Source organism: Megascapheus bottae, chromosome 10 (assembly GCF_031878675.1).
Source record: "Megascapheus bottae isolate mThoBot1 chromosome 10, mThoBot2.hap1, whole genome shotgun sequence".
Classification (NCBI taxonomy): domain Eukaryota; kingdom Metazoa; phylum Chordata; class Mammalia; order Rodentia; family Geomyidae; genus Megascapheus; species Megascapheus bottae.
The window spans coordinates 23,686,244-23,706,395 of record NC_143518.1 but is presented as its reverse complement, the minus strand read 5'-3'; the positions used below and the strand labels follow the sequence as shown (position 1 = coordinate 23,706,395).

Genomic DNA, 20,152 nt, shown 5'->3' with positions numbered 1-20,152 from the left:
GTTTAATAAAAGAAATGGAATGTTTGTCCAGAATTTTTCCTGAGCCTATAAAATGATGCTGTGCCTGTCATCAGAAGTCAGAGATTTTGTATTGTTTCTCTTGGTGACCTGCATAATAAGTAACACGTTACTTTTCTTATAGTTGGATGCCATTAAAAATCCTCTGCTTGAAAGATAAAAAATTCAATATTTACCTTGCTAGGTCTCTTTTTGCTGAAAACTAGGCTTTAAAGTTCCATGGTTGAATCTGGACTGTCAAAATTTACTGGGAAGAAGATCCAAGATATAGCCTAAATGCACAGATATGAAGTGAGAAGCCATATTCAATTTACTTTCATATATCTGAGGAACATATTGAGTGACTCTAATGTATTAGGTAATATGTTAGGTACTAAAATGATGTGCCAAAGAAAGTAATGTGCAGCCTTCGTGGAGCATATGCTACAGTAAGGAAGACAAATCTTAACAGTGTTAAAATTGTTAACTTTGAATCCATCCAAACAAATATTTAAAAACATAATTGCCATGAGTAAAAGGGATATATTTCAGAAAACTGTCATCAAGAATTTGACCTTGACAGTGGTGAAAGAAGCCTTCCTGAAAATAGTGCTTCCAGAACCAATAGCCTTGGATCGAGTAACTGCCGGAAGGGTCAGTTGGGTCCCAAAGAGTTGGTACCTGTGGATTCATTATGATGATATTTAATGACTGTATAGAAAGACTGATAAGAATCTACTGGCTAAATGCTATAATTAATCATTAGAGATAAGGAAAATTATTAGTATTTTAGCTGAATAAGAGTATCACACACACACACACACACACACACACACACACCAATACATATTAACTATCTCTCAGTTGTTATGGGTCAGAATCTGTATGGCTTAATTAGTCCAGTGGCTCAGGTCTCATGAGGCTACTTTCAGGGTGACAGCTAATTTCTATTGTCACTTGGAATCTGAACAATGGAATCATTGCTGCCAAGCTTTTCTCATATTGTTAGAAGAATTTATGTCCTTATAGGTCTGAAGGCTCCATTTTCTTACTTTCTGTGGCCTGTAGTTTCCCCTAAGGTCCTACAGACCACCTTATATTCTGGGCTACATATCTAATCATGTGCTTCTTCAAAGTCAGCAAGAGAATCTCTGTTTCCCTAGTCAGCTAAATGGAGTCTTATGTAATGAGATGTAATTATGAGTAACATTCTGTCACCTTCACTGTGCTCTATAGGTAAATTACAGATCCTACTCTGATCAAGACAGGAGCTTTATGAAATGATCTGACTCATTGCGAGGGTCACCTTAGGATGTGTCCAACAATGGGAGAGCAAGGAAAACTGATGAGTGAAAATGCATTGATAGTCTGGATGAAAAATGATAGTTTAGCATAGATGACACTGGAAAAGGAGTTAGTAATAATTGTAATATTTTAGAGGTAAAATTGGTGGAAATTGGTAATGGGTTGTATATAAGGGACAAGGACAAGAAGGATATCATAAATGATTGGTGGGTTTCCCCTGAACAATAGCATTCAAAGCTATGCATTCATTGGAATTCACTGGAAGAGCTAGGGTAGATTTTGACTTCTGACTTTGAAAACCAGAATATTTAGGGTGTCCAAAAACTGACAATTTGTAAAGGCTTTCCCAGCTATTTGAACATGAACCTAGGACTGAGAACCACTTGAATACATGGCTCTTCCCTACACCAAGAGACCGCTTAAGATCCTGAAGCCAGTCTGAGGTATATAAAGTGGGAAGACATTTGGAGACATCTACTTAGTGTCTTTAAATAAAGCAGTACATAAATCACATGGATTAAGGAAGAAGGCTTAGGATGCAGGTCTGAATTGGATAGAAATAAATGAAAATAAATGCCTAACATAGGGCATAAGAAGTGACATAGAGCCTTGTGGAAACATAGATGTGAGTGAGATCACTGAGGACACAGAAGACTGTGCAAAGAAAAAAGTGGCCTAGAGTTGAACTTTGAGAAACTCCAAGAGTTAATGGCTAATATAAAGTATGAGTCTATAAAGAGTGGGTCATAGTGAGAGAGAGAAATATGCCCCGGAAAGTGTGGGGTCAAGGTAGCTGAGAAAAGAGGGATTTCAGGAATGAAGTCAGTGGTAGCAAATGAATGCACACTAGTAGATTCTTGTGCTACAATGCCTCACAAGAAAAGAATGTAAGAAGGATAGAATTGCCTTTAACTGAACTGCAAGTTAGCACCTGCACGTCTGTCTTTTGTCTTAATTACAAAGGTAACATGTAAAAAAAATATAGGAAAACCAGATTAACTAAAATAAAGGACATCTGTAACTACTTCATAAACCTACCAAATGGTGCTTTGATGCACATGTGTGTTTTCACTTGAAATGTGTATGTGTTCTAAAGGACATACATTGTTCTTTAATGGAATAACATATTGCAAGTATGCTGTTTTATGCCTTGTATTCATCAATTAATATGACCTCAACGATTTTCCATATTGTAAAATATTCTTATTTCAATATCTTTGAATAATTAATTATACCAAATCGTCTGGTTAGGTCATAATTTGCTCAAGGAATTTATGAGTTGACATTGAGGTTGTTTCCACTTATGTGCATATTATAAAATATAAAGTAGGTTTAGGAATGCTGGAGGATCAACATATACTCTTTTCTTCATCTCTGTCATTAAGAGCAACTAAGGAATGAGGTTCAAGATCAGCTCCACTTCTGAGAAGGATGAGCAGACAATGTAACCTAGATCTTCAACCAAATCACTGCTATGCCTTCAAAAATCCTACCCTGTCCAAACCTTTCACTGTACAAAAGAAGTAGAACCTGCCATGCTAATGCCATTAGATGACAGAGGGCAGACTGTACATCTACTGTGGTCAGTTGCCAAACAGAAAGAAGTCTAAATCTAACAGAGACAGATGAATTCTGTTCTCACACTTGAAATACAAGCCATCTTTGTTAAGGAGAGAGATCAGGAATTATTTTCCTTGGTGAAGTTGTGTCCGTACGTGGGAGTTAGCCTTCAAGATGGTGAAATGGATGATGTTCATCATGATGCATTTTACGCCTAAACTGGCATGTTGCATTGAAACCTCTTTGTAGAACTACTTTAAGATCACTATAAGATGGCCAAAGCAATCCTCAGTCTGGTATTCACACCTTTGTCTAGTCCCCTACCACAGTGTATCAGTGTTGGCCTATGACCAATAAATAGAACAGATGTGATGCTGTGTGATTTTAAAACGTAGGGCCTAAAAGTTATTACGGCCTTTACCTTGATGTCTTTGGAGCACTTGTATGCATGGAGTTAGATTTCATGTGTGAGATGGAAGCTAACTAAACTGCCAGATAGAAAAATCCATGGAAGAGGAGCAGAAACTCTCTACCAATAGCCAGTACCAATCATCCATCCTTGAAAATTATCCGACATGGCCGTGAATCCTCTCGCCAAACACTGAGAGAGGGCCGTGGTTCATCACGACTGCAACCCCAAGAGAGGCAGAGAAGTCAGAACCACTCACATTTCTAGTCCAGAGAGATTGGGTGAGACAGCAAAGCTTTATTGGTGTTTCTGATGGTTAACGTCTCCTAACTTGTCATACAGTAGTAGGTTATTACTATATATTTTTAAAATAGAAAGGAAAAATGGTGCTTCCTTCTCTTCTAGTTTGCCAACCAACAGACATCCATAGAACCAAATTATTATCTGTGACTACAGAACTCTTACAGATTTACTAAGTGAAAGTAGATGCAGAGTTCTGATCTGATGCAGAGTTTAATTGTTGCATATGTTATTTTAGATATCATTAGCATTGGCCATGAAGCTATGCTACGAGCACTGCTGCTTCATTTACATGGTTGTCTGAAGTTGTTCACAGACAACTGTATGGTTGTTTTCTATAGGGAGACAGACTAGATCAGGTGTAGGGAAAAGAATCATGGACTTCCCAAAAGTTGGTAGGGAGTATTAGAAGGCTCTGAATGTGTGTTAACTTTTGTAGGAGGATCTTTGTAAGTAGACGAAAAAAAGATAGGTTCTATAGATATTCAATGTACTTTCATTGATAAAAATATAAGGCTCCATGCACTGACAGATGTATTTGGTGTGGGAAATAGAAACACAGGGATGGGTGGAAATCAGAACTATATCTAAGAGACATGTGGATAGAAGATAAAGGAGGCAAGAATAAAAGAAACAAAGAGCCCCAAAGCAATACATAATACCTACGGTGTAGAATGTTAGAGAAAATCATAAGGACTGATTGCAGCAGGGGCAGGAGATTTCAGGCTAACACTCCCACTTGCAGCAAGAGGCTCCCGTTTATGGACAGGAAGCTATAAATTCCAACAGAAGCCACATCATGCTTTTCAAAGGCTTATTTTTAGAATGTTCATGATAATGCCCCAGGAGTTGCTAGATCTGAATTAAAAACTCCAGGTCTCTACTTCCCCTCCCCTTTCCTAAATAAAGAGTTATTGATTGAATAATGGCCTTCATATCCTGCTGCAAATAACCTCTAAAAAGGAAAAGAGATGTCACCTAGAGCTCAAGTTGTTAATAGTTTGGCAGAATCAAGATTACAGGTACACAGGTAAGCAGGAGATAAACTCTGAGAATTCTTTGAATCTACAACACAAGGTAGAAGTCATGTAGAGTTAAAAAGAGACATTTAGTATAGGATAACGCTAAATGAAAGGACTTCCAGATATAGAAACAAAAGCCATATGATGAGTGATTGTTGTCCTTAATGTACTATGTTATCTCTCATCTCTTTTGCTGTCCCTTGGTTATCTCATATTGTTACAGTATTTTACCTTGGTTTCTGATATATTGTATATATGCTTATTTGGTTATTTGAAATCGGATAGGGAAGGGGGAAAAGAAGATGAGGGTAGGCATGGAGGGAGGGAAATGGATACCAAGACATGAGAAAGGGTATCAATGTTTGTGAAGTAATGCACCTTCTATCTGGTGAATACAATGTAACCCTTCTATTAATTACAATAAATATATATAAAAAAGTGAAATTTAAAACTAGAAGTAGTGGCACATTAGGCCTATAATCCAAGTTCTTGCCCAGGGCAAACGTATGACACTCTACCTGAAAAATAACTAAAGCAAAAAAAAAAAAAAAGAAGAAGGGTCTGGAGTTTAGCCTAGTGGTAGAGTGCTTGCCTAGCATGTACGAGGACCCAGGTTCGATTCCTCGGTACCACATACATAGAAAAAAGCCAGAAGTGGTGCTGAGGCTCAAGTGGTAGAGCTCTAGCCTTGAGAAAGTCCAGGGACAGTGCTCAGGCCCTGAGTTCATGGCCCAGGACTGGCAAAAAATAAATAAATAAAAGTAAAGATGGGCTATGACTCAAGCATATCAAGAATGAGGTCCTGAGTTAAATGCATCTAAGAAGTGTGGAAATGCTGAAGAAAACTTTGGTAAGATATAGATACGTAAATGTAGACATGCACATATCCTTCATGGATGACAAAGCTCCTTGGCATTTGTTGGATCAGGAGCATTTTCAGAAGAGTGACACTTGAAGGATTCTGGAGATAGAAGCAAAGTTCCGTCTTGATTTTTACACCAATTCGGCCGTTAATAGGCTACATACACTGAAATCTGGACTCTGCAGTCTCTTGTGTGCAACAATTATCCTTCCTGGTCTCTAAGTGGAGAGGGCAAAAATCACATCTGCTGAGGTGGCTCTTTGCCAGTGATTTGACTTTACCTATAACATCTGTAGTTTTTATCTGGTGCTGGTTCTCACATGAAAGTTTGTTCCCAGGACTAAGTTAGAACAGACTCCCCATGTAAGGATGGGAGGAGGATATGGATGGAGGGGAGCAGAATTTGGAGGGGCAGGATGGAAAATCAGGAGGAGACAGAACTAGAGAAGAATGAGGAAACTGAGTCAGATAGGCATGTCCACCATTCCTGAGCTACAGAGAAGTCAGGCTGATGAGGGAGAGGTAGACCCAAGGGAACAGAACCTTGCGACTGTCACATGGGCCTTGGTTCCAGAGAGCCTGCTTTGGCCAGAAAGTGCTGGCACCTTAAACAATTGCATCATCTCTTTACTCCTAATGTCCTCACCCTAAAAAAAAGTCACAGTAGAACACAATGCTTTTTATTGTCTTGTGAGTCAATGGAGACAATGTATGTAAAACATAAAGACAGATCTCTGGTCCTTAGCTTGGACAGATAGTAAGTAGTAAATATTATCTACAGATATATTAAACTATCTCCAAGGTTTGGAGATTGGAAAGGTGCTGTGGGTTTTGCAGAAGTCGGGGTCAGTGGTTTTGTGGAATGGGTAGTGAGGAAGGATGATGCATATGTGTGAGTTAAAATCAATCCGTGTTCAGGGTCAGTTTATCAGAAGGGGTTAGGTTTGTGAAATAATTCAACAAGTGAGAAAAGAATGCATGTATTTTAAGAAGTGCATTCAACTTTTCTTGTATTCCCCCACCCTGGAGTGGTGGAGTCTTGCCCAGTAACTCTTGGTAACTGCCCTGGAGAGACATGGCTTCCCTTGGCTGAAGCCATCATTTCATGTATTTCTCCTCCAATGTAGTCTGTTTTCACAGCCTCAGAGGCTTGAGGCCTGGCAAATCAGCTCAGGGAATGCCACTCTTAGTGTGTCTTCATGTCATCCAAATATTTACACTAGAAACTCGCCTGTACTCATTTCTTCGCCTTCTGATTTTATTTTCTTCCTCAGGTTTCTCCTCCTGCTCCTCCTCCTCCTCCTCCTCCTCTTCTACCTCCTCCTCTCCCTCCTCTTCCTCCTTCTTTGTGGTTCTTGCCGTTCACAACTGTGCTTGCTACCTTTCAAAACAGGGACTTTATTATCATTTTAGAAATTGAGAAGTAAAATGTAGGAAATGGCAAGGCCCCCTGTGGCAGGAATCATGAGGATTGGGTGCTGCTCAGCAATACCTAATGCCATTCACTTAGACTACAGTGTGAGGGATGGCTCTTGGTGGCCCCGTAGGGGAATATGTTCCAAGTCAAGATTCCAAGACAACAAAATGAAGCAAAGCAAAAGGGACTAAGAGGGTCTTTAATTAAAATTTCTGGGACAACAAGTCCAGAAAGCAGATGCATAATTGCTCTTGAGGCTCTCCATATCAGCAGGATTGTCAGGAGGGAAATTCTCCCCTTGGGCAGCTCATTAGGGCCCAGTGAGTGCACACAGGGTAATTCAGAAGCTCCATGCTGCTGAATCACCAGTGCCTGGCCAAGGATTGAGTAAGAATAGGGCTACCCTTGGCAGAACATCAACGCATGGGGTGGGGCCAGATCATAGCCAAAGGAGAGAGGCTATTTGTGAATGAGTGTGATGAATTGTGTTTGTTTGTTTTACTAAACCCCAGCTCTGCTGACACATGAGTAGAGCAAACAAGTGTGTGATACCCAGAGGACTGGAAAGGGAAGCTCATCTGACTGGCTATGAACGATGGTAAGAACTGCCAAGTCTAGAGTCTCTCAAAATGATACAGGACGTAAGAAAGATGAGACAGACAGGTGATAAAATTAAACCAGTGGGGTATTTCTCATATTTTGCCTTCCTTGTTGTTGTTAATTACAAAAGGTGTTATTTTCCCCCGATTACAAAAAAAAAGTAGTACATTGTTCAAGTAGAAAATGTGGAAATAGAAAAATCATAACGAAGGATATAGGACGTGTACATAATTGTGGCAGATGATTATTGCCATATATTTATTTGTAATAACTTTCTCTCAGGAGAGACCAGTATTCTGAAAGTATTTTCTAGTTCATTTGCAGTACAGGTGTGTGTGTGTGTATGTGTGTGTGTGTGTGTGTGTGTGTACATGCAGGGAGGAGTTTATGAAAAAATGGTGCATCCTTTCATTATCATTATGGTAAAGAATTCAAAATATCAAATTTACCAGCTTGTTCAATGTCACAGAAATATGTGACAGCAATGCATTCTGTCCTCTGGTTCTCACCTCTATCATAAAAATAACCTGGGCAATTAACATCTGCCTCACCCTTTCCCTGCGGGAGCATCCTACTGTGTACTTTTTATGTTTGTCACCTGGTTCTGAAGCCATGATTTAAGTGAGGTTGTCTGATAGTTAGAATTCAGAAAGTAGGAACCAGGACCTCTGATCTCTTTACTTAGAATCACGCCTCACTCAAATGTTTATGCCTTCAGCAGCAAAATGAAGGAATTGCTGCCCTTCATCACACTACAGAATGAATCCATACATAGATGTGATGAAAAACATACATGCACAGGGATGTATACAAATGAGCAAATTCTCTATCCATCACTGTGTGTTCATGATGGTGGACGTCACTACGTGTAGCTATGGTATACTTAATGTGTAGCCAGACACCTGAGAATCCCATTCTAAAATTTTTATTGAATTTTTAATTCAATGTTAAAACTCCAACTTGATTCACAGGCTAGAAAATTTCAAACTCAGATATGAGAATCTTTTTTTTTTAATAGTAGATATCAAAGTAGAGAACCAAGTCTTTTTGAAGGAAACTCACCATTTAAGTTAAGACACAGGATAGGTATAAAATGCACACCAGTTCTCAGACTCAATAGAAAACTCAATAGAAAAGAAATAATATGCTTCTATTCATGTAAGTCATAGTATTTTTGATTGAATAGAATGAATAAAATATTAAAATTAAGTGCATCTTAATTTTACTTTTGTTAGTATAATTACTAGCATATTTACGTATTGGTATAGTTTATAAAAACATATATTTTAATATGACATAAACAAACATACATCATAACTATATACATTCTATACAAATATACAGAAATAATGCAGTTTGTGTTCTACCCCCATCCTGAACATAGCCATAGGTAACAAGCTTCCAGCTGTGTCTACTAAACTATAATGACAAGGAACAAAACCGGGGACTTCTTTGATTTTTGTTGGGATAGAATTGTGGCTTAGATAGCAGCTTAGGTATCAGGAACAGCAGAGGTTTTTATATCTTAGTTATTATTGTTATTTTGTAGGATGGTCCTCAGTGTGATGTGTCTGCACACTGAGATTCAAGCTATGAATTTGGGGCAGGATGAACACAGCAGGAAATCTGTGGTCTGACCATATCCCTTCAGGAGGCACATGGTTTTTGTCTGTCTATTACTGGTGATGTTAACTGTGACCACTTGAGCAAACTGGCAGATCTTCTCTGTAAAATTATTAAATACTTTTGAGCATAGTATTTGGAAACTGAAACTTCTCATTCTCCATCTAATTTTTCCCACACACTCACATGTTTTCACACACATGCACACACTCACATACACACACACATATATGTGTGCCTGTGTGATATATATATATGTCTGAATGGATTATAGACAGGATGACTGTTGAGTAATTTTGTAATTTCATCACTTTTTTCTATATTTTGCTATAAGGAAATGATCTCTATTTTTCCTGAGATCTGTCTATCATCTATCTATTCTTCATTTCTTTGAAAGTAAATAGCACTTAAAATCGGGAGCTCAAAGCTATGAGTACTAATATACCTACCTTTCAACCTGTTTATCTGATTGGCTGGCTGGCTGGCTATCTTTTCTATCTATACATATAAATAAAACATATAGATGAGTATCAAATAAAACATAGATTAGTATAGATGAATATGACCATGTAATTTCATATATTTAAATTGAATGTTACCTGTTATATTTGTCCTAGAGGGCATAAAAACAGCTCTGTCAAGGTGAGTTTGTGTCCTATGACATGCAGCCTTTATTCTTAGGAAAATTATGGTTTTGTACACTAGTGTGCTAGAGCTGGCTTCACACTAGCTTATGAGATCTCACTGCAAAATTTTCAGGAAATTTGAAAGCCATTAACATGAAGTTGATAGCATGAAATCAAGCATGGTGAGAGTATTTACATCATGTAAATTGGCAAATGTTGCAATGAGAGCTTTTTCCCCACAGACCTGGTTGTTAAAAATTTACCGGCATACCACTGTTTCTGTCACAAAAAGATGTTCCAAGCTCTTCATACGCTTTAACTGCCTCAGTTCCATAATCATCCATTTCTCCAAGGAGCCTTCATTTCTTTGAGAGGAAATTAGCACTTACAAGCAGACATTCAAAGCCATGTGAGTGCTATGCATGTATGTGAGAGTATGTATCTGCATACACTAAGATGTGTGTGTGTGTGCCTACATATGCAAGTGTATTCTATAATTTTAAAGAAACACTTTAACTTGAAATCATTTTAGATATACAGAATTCCTATGTACACTGGACAACCACTAGGGTAAACAGTAAATTCTCCATAGTCAACAGACTTCAGAATCAAAATATTTTATTGCACTTTTAAAATTCTTAGGCAACTACTTCATGTAATTTTTCCAGATATTTGAGTATTTTTCCAGATATTTGTAGTAAAACCATAGACACAATTGAAAATTAGGCTGAACGTAATTGCACCTTCGTCCTAATTCACAAGCCTCTAATTTCAGTGTCAGCCATCAGTGAGTGGTGGAGATGTACAAGGCTTGCTTGGCATGGGGTCCTCCCAACATGACTTTGGGCAACAGGAAGGCTTGCTACACAGCAAGGATTTCCACTAGTGCAAGGGTTTCTGTACAGCTTTCTTTTTTTTTCTCCTTTCTTCTATCTTCCCCTTCTTTTATTTTACATTCTACCTAAAGGAAATGTTCTTTGTCAAAGAAACATTTATCAAATGGATGAATAGGTATTTATTAACTTTCCTAAAAGAAAAAAAATGGGAAAATGATTGCCACATTTCCTCTAAGGTTTTCATCTGTCAGAAATAGTTCCGATGCCAGGAGCAGCCTGAACCAGAATTCAGTCAAGCTTCTTTAGAATTACACTAATTTTCTTTCCTTCTTTTTTTGCCAGTCACAGGGCTTGAACTCAGAGCCTGTGCATTGTTCTTGGGCTTTCTCAAGGTAGAGCTCTACCACTTGAGCCACAATCCCATCCAGCTTTTTCTATGTATGTGGTACCAAGGAATCAAACCTGGGTCTTGGTGCATGCTAGGCAAGCACTCTACCACTAGGCCTAACTCCGGCCCCAAGAATTCCACCATTTTTCTATTGGGGTATCTCAAATAGTGTGGCCTAAGTACCCCAGAGAATATGCAAATCACTGTAGTCTGTCTAATTATATATCCCACTGATGAAGGGAACAATTTACTATTACAACAAATAAAATTGGCAAGAACATAGCAATGATACACGTTCCAAGGGAGCAACACAAATGAAACCTTCACCCTCTGGACAATGCTAACATCACCTTGAGTGCAAAGCACCATTCCTTTTGTACCACCTAGAGAACACACTTCTCATGTGAGTCATAGTTGGGACTTTGCATTCACACCAATGATTACACACCATTCAGTCTTCTCAGCTGAAGATGAGAGTCTTCTATTTTCTTTCAGGGCAATAATTTTATTATATGAGTACCAACTACTGGTAACTCTCTGTCATTATTTTAGTAGGCTCCTGATACATAAGATCTAGTTGTCTATAAAAACAACCTAAGGAAAGGAGATTCATTGGCTTAAGAACTGAAGGACTGGCAAGCTTGCCATCAGTAGTTCTTCAGCAAGCAGCAGGGCCTCTCAGTCCATTTTTTTAAAGATGGTGCCTAAAGGGGAGCAATCCCCAAAGTAGGCTATTTTACACTACTTCTGGTAACTTTCCAAACTCACTACCCACTGCTTCCCTAATACAGCAACTAGACTGATGGCACCCCTCAGATTCTGTACCTCATGCCATCATTCCCCACAGCTTCCTATGAGAACCAGAAGAAAAAGAAAGGAAAGAAGGGAAGAAGAAAGGAATAAAGGAGGGAGGGGGAAAATGGAAAGGAGAAGGGGCAGAGAAAAGGAAAAGGAAGGAAAGAAGGAACAAAAAAGGGATGATGATTCTTTCTTAGTGTACTTATTGACATTCATTGAGCAGCATATAGTTTATTTTAGCTTGAGTTTGTGATGTAGCATCTATATTTAATTCTGCAAGCTGTTGAGCAACTCATATATTTACAAACACAGTCCCGGAAACAATGTGTTTGCTGGTCACATCTGCATCTGTAACATTTGGGATCTCTGTGTTGTTTAGCACTGCTAAGGGCATTATCATTTTACATTCTGGTTGGTGCCAGGATCTGAAGAGGCCAGAGCCTGCGCTAAAAGTTCAGATTTCATGACAGGCCTGGCAGAAAGCCAATAGCAAGAGAAGCTTTGAGGACTACAGGTCAGAATGGAGAGTTGCTTGTCAGATATCCCTCAAGTCTGCAGCCAGCACAGTGATGAGCAATTTCTTTGTGATTGGCTAGGGCTTAGTTTGGCTTTCTAGGCTTTAACCTACTCTATGTGTATACAGAGGCTCTGCTAGAAAGATTGCTGGGGCTTAAAAAATAGAAGCCAGGCTGCTGCAGGGACGTAAGGACAGAGAAGAGCTCTTCTCTAGAATATGGAACCAATTTAGGGCAGAGAATCAAGTGCATGACTAAGCCAACTTCAGTGGTTAGACTCAAGAAGGACAGCTGTGCATGCCCCAAACAGGAGCCAAATGGCACAATTCAGGCCATTTTGTTAACAGAAAGTCCAACCCATAGGCCAAAATACCCTAAGAAAAACTATAGGCGGCAGTGCATTTCAGTATTGGGCAAATGGCCATATATTCTTGGAGATCTGTCTCCCTAAACCAAAAGTAAGGGATCTTACAGCAGGAAGCACAAGAGCCATCAGAAATATGGTCCATTGCTCTTTACATGGAGCCACAGAGACTGGGCAGAAAGAAGGGAAGAGAAACCCTGGGCATAGACTCAGTTGGCTTAAAGGTATAAGTGTTGAGCACAGAACTTAAAGAATACAACAGAAAGGTTTAACTGTGAGTCATTCAGCAGGCAGGGGAGTGGAACTCTAAGCAACCTTAGGGTTTTTCAGGTAGCACAAGTGCCTTCTCAGAGGTCATGCTAACAGGCTGTCTAAACAGAAGCCCCCAGCTTCCTGGGAGCAAGAGGCTTAAGTGCTGCTAGTCAAGTCTGGGAACATAATTATAGGTTAGTCTGTTCTTGCGCTCTCAGAGTTTAAGTTTTTACCCAGTTCACGGCATTTTTTTTTTGAGTCAGAGTGACCTAAAGGAAACTAGAATCACATCACTTATGGAAGTGATTCTGGCTTTTAGTAACTTTGCAGGCCATTTAGACAACATTAGTATTTTCTTGGGAGACCATTATTATTGTCTTCTCCTCTTATGTGTTTTCCTCTCTGTGAAATGGGCAAAAATCCAGACAACCCTTGACTTTGAATAGGATTTTGCCCAGATAAACCCACTGAAAGTTGATAATATTGAAAAATGCATTTAATACGTCTAACTACTGAATACCATGATTTAACAATGCAGTGCACTGAGTGTTAGTTCTTTTCTCTTGTGAGAACTATAGCACCAGTATAATCCCCCCCCAAAAAAATCATACATTAAACCATCTATAATTCAGGGGCCATCGGTTAAAGCATTAATTTCCCAAGATTTTGTGAATTTTAGAAGTGGTAATTAATGGATAGAGTTTAGGTTAGAGTCCAGACCATAATAGGAAACTATAACTCTAAACAATCAGAGGTGATTATAGTGGCAGTTTTGAGATTCATGGATTTTCTAATTTGAAAATGTGAGTTTACCATGAACACAGGTGGAAACAGGAACAGAACAAGCTCCATGCCTAGAGCTGGAAACCTAAGTTGAATCTTGGTTTTGCCCCAAACCATTCATGGCACTTGATTCCGTGGCCACAGGTTTCTCCACATTTTACATAAAGAGATGGGGTCCCATAACTAGCTCTCAACTGGAGAGCTGCGTCTCCCAGAGGGCAGTTCAGAATAATCCACACTGTAAAAATATGTCCTCAAATTCTCTCCCCATCACTGTCCCACCTTCTACACATCCACCCACGGCCACACATGCTAAGGGCTGCTGATAATCACTGATTCAGACAAGCTAGTTTTAGGTAGGTATTAATCAGGGACCACAGACAAAGTAACCAAGCCATCAACACACATCCTAATTCTGAAAAAAAAAAAAGATTCTTAGAGAAAAGTAGTTCGAGGTACAATGATAGTTATAGATTCAGGTAATCAGGCAGAAGTAGAGACAGAAAGCTGAGAAATCAAGGGATCACAACATGCAGGAAAAGGGAGCCTGGACTGAAACTGCCACCCAAGGAGCACAAAGGAAGAGACACTGGACATGCTTTTCAGGAATGCCCAAAGAAAACCATTCTTTTACCTTCCTAGGATGCTTTTTCACCTGCAATCAACAAAACAACAACAGCAACAACAACAAAATTCCCTGTGTTGGGTGAGCTGGTGACAGGGCCTACTTTTCACTGTATTATATTGTATTGAAACAATGAAAAAAAAGAACAGCGAACACACCCACACAGCACTCAGCACTGGCTAGGCACTTTTCAAAGCTTTACAAATACAAACTCTTCGAAGCTTCACATTCAGTGGTATTACTAGTATTTTCCTTTCCTTAAAGTCGATTTTCATAGCCACTACCGTTTGCAACCGCTGACAAGGAGGTTACACTGCTTGGGAGAGGAAGGTAGATTGGGGTTGGTTTTCTGGGCCACAGAACTGCTAGGATGAATGAATGAATGAATGCACTAGCTTTGGGGAAGTGATCTTATTTGCATGGAAATGATGTTCTACAAGCTTCAAAATGGGCAGCTTTTCATTGAGAGGTTCTATTTGATCAACAGTGTTGTCCTTCTCTTTGGTGAAGAGCCCTTGCCCTCAAAAGTCTGTGAGGCTACAGGGTCTTTTGTCTGTACACTGTGACTTGGCTTCATCATTCAAGGCTCTGGACAAGTCTGTCAGCTTGTCTGGCTAAGGAAAGTGCCAAGGACACTCAGGCAGGCAAGTACATAGCCTCAAAAACTGACAGATAACTCTGTCCTTGGTAAGTGAAGGGCTGGTTAGCACATGGAGAAGCCTATAAATTTGGGGCCTCAGGGAGAATGGGACCTACAAGGTCTAATATCACCAAGGCTGTATGTGTATATGTGTGTTCTATATGTGTATGTGTGAAATTTTGTGTCTGTGGGTTAATTTTTTAAGCTTATTACAGGATCTTGGAGCCCCGGAGGGGGGGTTGTTTGCTTGTTTTTATTTTTGTTTATCTGCTCTAGGAGGCCAAAGGCTGAGTCTATCCTACCAATCAGGTTTACTCCCATCCCTAAGGATAGTTCTTGTGCATCAACCTGGCTATATCTGATTGGCTGTTTAATGGACAGTACTGAAAAAAAAAATAAGCAGAGCCGACGTATCAGTCTCAGAGTCAGAATATTGAAGTTTCCCATCTACATTTTATGGAGTGGCCCCCAGAGAGCTCATTTGCTTCTCTCATCCTCCCCTCTTAAAGGTCTCAAATTAATGTAAGAGCATTTAGTAAATAGTAATTACGATTAGCTCCTTCCTTTGCATAAATAATCATTAATATTGTTGACCTGATTCTATGCAGTGAGAATATCCACATCCTTACCAATTTTCAGTCATTTCCTGACTAACACTGGGAAAAGGCATCAAACAGCAGCTTGGTGGGTCTGTGCCATGCCTGGGGATGAAGCCAAAGGTCACATCATGTACCCTGGGATGACAGTGACAATAGAAGTGTCACACCTGCTTGAATTCAAACCGAGGATGATGGAAGCTGCTAGAACTCTGTGAAGTACAGCCAGGAGCACGGCTGTGGTGCCTCTATGTGGAGGCAGGCTGGCAGCCCCAAGGAAGGAAGGATGCAGCCACTGACCTGAGCCAATAGCATCCCCACCTCCACGACTGCCCATGAGAACATCCTGTCTTTTCTCCTGTCTACCTACCCTTTCTAGGAAAAACAGGTTTTGCTCCAACATGTTGTAGATGACAAGTACAAATAACACTTCTGTGCTTTTGTTTTTTAAACTGACACTCACAGATTTATTCAAGAAACCATTTCCTCCATAGAATTGGCCAATTAACCACTTAAATGGCTTGAAAACTTATTTAATGTCACTGCCTAATCACTTTATAAAATGTCACTGCCCCCGCAGGGGAAAAAAAATTCTGCTTTATTACCTCACTTCACTTGCACTTCACTCTTCCCAAAACACAGAGTTGCCTTTCAAAGAAGACTAAATACTTAATGCTTTTCCTTTTGTGAGGAATTATGGGACTCCAGCGTCAAGCAAAATCATGGTATCATCTTGCCTCATAAATCACTTTCTTGATGACTAAGGTGTGGGTCCCACAGGGAAGAGTCTTATCTAAGGGTATCAACTTGTAAGTTGCAAAGCAACTGTTTTTTCTAACTGTAAGTCATGGAATCAAGAAAGAGAAGGACAGGTGAGGGTAAAAAATCACCAGGAAAGCACAAAAGAACTCCCTTTATCCCTTCCTCCATCCAGCTCCCCCTCCTCCTCCCCCTCCCCCACTGCAGAGTAGTAACCTCAGAATGGTAGAGACATGACTCTTAAAGGCACTACTATTCTGAAGATTACATTTTATGTGGTCTCGTGTATACTTGATTTTTTTTCTATTGACCAAACTGTGACCCATTTAATTCATAGCTTAAACAATAGATTTGAGCTAATGCACTCAGCCAAAGAAACCCATGGCTTGTTTTACTTATACCTTTGGTGCAAATCCAATTTACTATTTGTCTAGGTGCAAAACTGACTTAAGTATGGTGAAAGTAGAAGGAAATGATTTGGCTGCCATGGAGAAATGTATGATTTCTTTTTTGTAGAGGAGCTAGTTCAGCTGTTGTGCTTATATATGAACATATAACACGAGAGTGTGCTTGTAAAACAAGCCTTAGGACATGAAGGAAAAAAATGGAAGCAGGATGCTAATTGTTTTATACTGCTGCTTGTTAGCCGTACCATCAGAAGCTGCAGAATTTAGACTGGTGAAATATACTTGACAGGTTGCTATTACAAAATTTTGAGTGATATCACTCTGGAGAATAAACAGAAAATGACCAATAGCTCTTCCCCTTCATAAGTGAGGTTTTTATTTAACTTTCAACATAGCAACTACTATATCTTTTTTTTAAGGTGAAAGCTTATGTTCCAAGGACATTTTTTTAAAGAAAGTTTTGAAGCTTATTTAAAACTCTTATTTCTTACAAAAAGAGAAAGAGGGAGGGAGGTTTTTAAGTCAAAATGTCTTTGGATCTTGAGGAAAAGCAGTGAAGCAGAAACCATGTGATTCCCAGGCCAGGTTTTTCAGAGCCGCGTGAGAACTGAATTCAGGCATTCTTGCTGTGCTCAGCAGACTTGGCCCAGCAATCAAAACCATTTGATTCTAAGGCTGATATTCCTATAACCAGGCAGGTTCCAGCACATTGTGTGCTCTGAAAAAGCATAATTACAAACAAAAATGATGAGCAGAGCCCTTAATATAGCTTGCTTCTTGCAAGGAGCACACAGCTTTCTGTATATATGCTTACCTGTCTTTAGGAAAATTCTCTTTTGACAGGTGAGGGGGTGGTTACAGGAAGACTTGGAGGCCAGCCTACCAGAAGCTAGGGGCTGGCTAGAGCCATGGAACTACAACGAGTGTGTGTGTGTGTGTGTGTGTGTGTGTGTGTGTGTGTGTGTGTGTGTGCCAATTAACAATATGAGTAATGAGATGGCAAAAATAAAGATGTGACCTCTGATTATGAACCTTCATGGGTGGGGCTGGTATAGTTAGAGCTGAGTTAGGGTTGATGTTCAATAACACTCGTCTCAAGAAACAGCCATGTTAGCTTATCATTCAGAGAGGTAGCTTGTCTTTGTTAGGGATCACAAGGACCCTCACCAGTTCAGGCATTCAGGACAACTGGGCAGAGTGAGGTTGACTTTAATGCTGTGCATTATTATTACTGACGCATCAGAAATCTGCATATAAGTTGACTAGGTGCTTGGTTCAACATCTCCCAAGACTGAAATCAAGGAATTGTCCAGGGAAGCAATTCTCTTCTAAGCTCATGTACTTGTAATTTGCATGTGTAGGACTGAGATTCCTATTTCTTTCCTGAATATTAATTGAGATTGTTCACAGCTCCTAGAGGCTATTCTCAATTCTATATTAGCTATACAATAGCTAGACTGCTCTCCTCCACTGCCCTAGCCCCAGCCAGGGAAAGTGGAGACTCATCTGAGATATTGCCCCAAGTTATTTATAAGTCTTGGTCCTCACTGCAGCTATCATCTAACTGATTATCTGTATGTACATCAATGCATTCCACATTCTTCAGATCTTTAACAGAAGTCAACTGATTATTAATCTGATCATGGGGAATATTTATCATCCCATTCACAAGTATTTGCTGGCCACATTATCTAGGACATACCCAGAAAGATGAGAATCTAGAATTCTGCTTTGTGAAATGGCGGTCCCCCTCTATCTGTGCATTTCTACCCCCCCCACAATGTTTGCTCCCCTAACCTCCTGTGCCAAGCAGCCACCAAAGAATAGTCTTTCTTCTTTGCATCAATATGCCTTTGAAAAACTGAGCAACATTGTAGAAGAGAAATTAATCACTAATGGTAGAGTTTCAGGTAATGTGTTTCATTACTTAGCCTAGTATTGGGCATTTAGGCCTCCTCAATTACATTTCTTCAACAGATAAAAATATATGAATGATTAAATGAGAAATATTTTGGGCATCCTCATCAAACTGTATTTATACAAAAATGTCTACTCTCTTGATGTGCAAGGATCCTTCCTCCTTTTCATTTTAAATCACTCCCCCCCTCCACCTTCCTGGTAATGCATGCCTACTATAAAACACTAGGGAATTTTTCTTCTTACTATGGTTTTGTTTTTATACTTAACTTCTTAATCCAAGTGGAACTAAGTTCCTAATATTATGTGTAAAATATCCCATCCCTACACAATTAGTCAAAGATTCTCTTGTTCATATACCAAGTTCTTACATATAAGGTTTATTTCTGAGCTGTCTTAGTTCATTGATCCGCAAGTCCAATTTGTGTGCCAGTATCATCTATTTTAATTACAAGAATTTTATCATGTTTTAAGATCTGAGGACTGGCGACTCATTATTTCTTCAGTCCCCTCTCTCAGCAAGTTCATTAAGCATGAGTCTGTCTAACTGCTTGCTCTAGATCTCCAGGCAGCACGGCATTCTTTTGTAAAGTCTGAACACGGAGCCAAATCTAGGTTTATATTTCTGCCTTTCCCCAGCTCAGCTCTACTGAGTCTCAATAAAATGGAAACTCATAAGAATGGCCTTAAAATGGACTTACTTAAGTGAGAATCTACGCATCTGAGCATCAGTCAGCACATTGTGGGAAGTCCACACCTAACAGCTGGTGGGGAGGGATTAGTGGGAACGTCCAGCCCCTCATCCTTCATCCTTCCTTTCTTATGAGCAGGGACTCTCAATAGTATCCTGTACGAATGTGCCAGCAGGAATGTAGCTCAGATTAGAATCAACTTTGGAGCTTAGAGGTCCAGGATTCAGAATCAGTTCCAGTCTCCATGGAGTCCCTTCAGGATTCTCTGACTTTAAAGAATCCTGGTGATTGTGTGAGTTAGAGCCATCTCTGACTGTCCTGGGAGTCTTGGAAATGATGCATGAATCAGTGTTGAGGTTAACTTTGCCCACTTTTATGGGAGATCCCAGACAACCTCTATTTATCCCCAGAAAAAAATCTTCATATGGTGAATTACAGGTCCTGGGAGTTGGAAATTATTCTGGCACATGCTAAAGTGATGCTGGCAGGGGAGGGGGCATGGGCCAGACTCTGACTGAAGAAACGATTCCAATTCTGGGAAGTCCCACAGTATTGAAGGATCCCTTACTTCTGCCTAGAAGTTAATAAACGTGACTGGTTGTCCTTAGACAAAGTGCAACCACTGGAAAGCAGAGGGGTGATGAGTCACAAGGCAGCCTGGTAATGGAAAGCCCGGAATCTTACTTCTTTCCTGGCATTCTCCCTCCAACCTCAGACAAAGCAGGGAATAGACTCATTCATTTCTTCAAGAAGGGTGTTTGAGGGCTCACTTTAGGCTCTCAGGAGCTAGAATAGAAGGATCCTTGTACTGCTTACCTGCTGTGGAAGGAAGATTGTCTGATAGCCTGTCAGGTAGAGA

The 20,152-nt window shown here is 39.8% G+C and overlaps 1 protein-coding gene and 1 long non-coding RNA gene across 2 annotated transcripts in view; one reads left to right on the top strand and one right to left on the bottom strand.

Moving 5' to 3' along the window:
• The window catches only part of Brinp2 (BMP/retinoic acid inducible neural specific 2), a 98,624-nt gene that overhangs the window by 32,190 nt on the left and 46,282 nt on the right, over positions 1 to 20,152 (top strand). The gene's annotated exons all lie outside the window — the stretch shown is intronic.
• Positions 37 to 19,438, bottom strand: LOC150057719 (uncharacterized). Its single transcript, XR_016536779.1, has 3 exons — positions 19,303 to 19,438; positions 195 to 290; positions 37 to 108 (listed from the first exon to the last, which is right to left on the bottom strand). It is a non-coding gene; the product is annotated as an uncharacterized LOC150057719 (long non-coding RNA).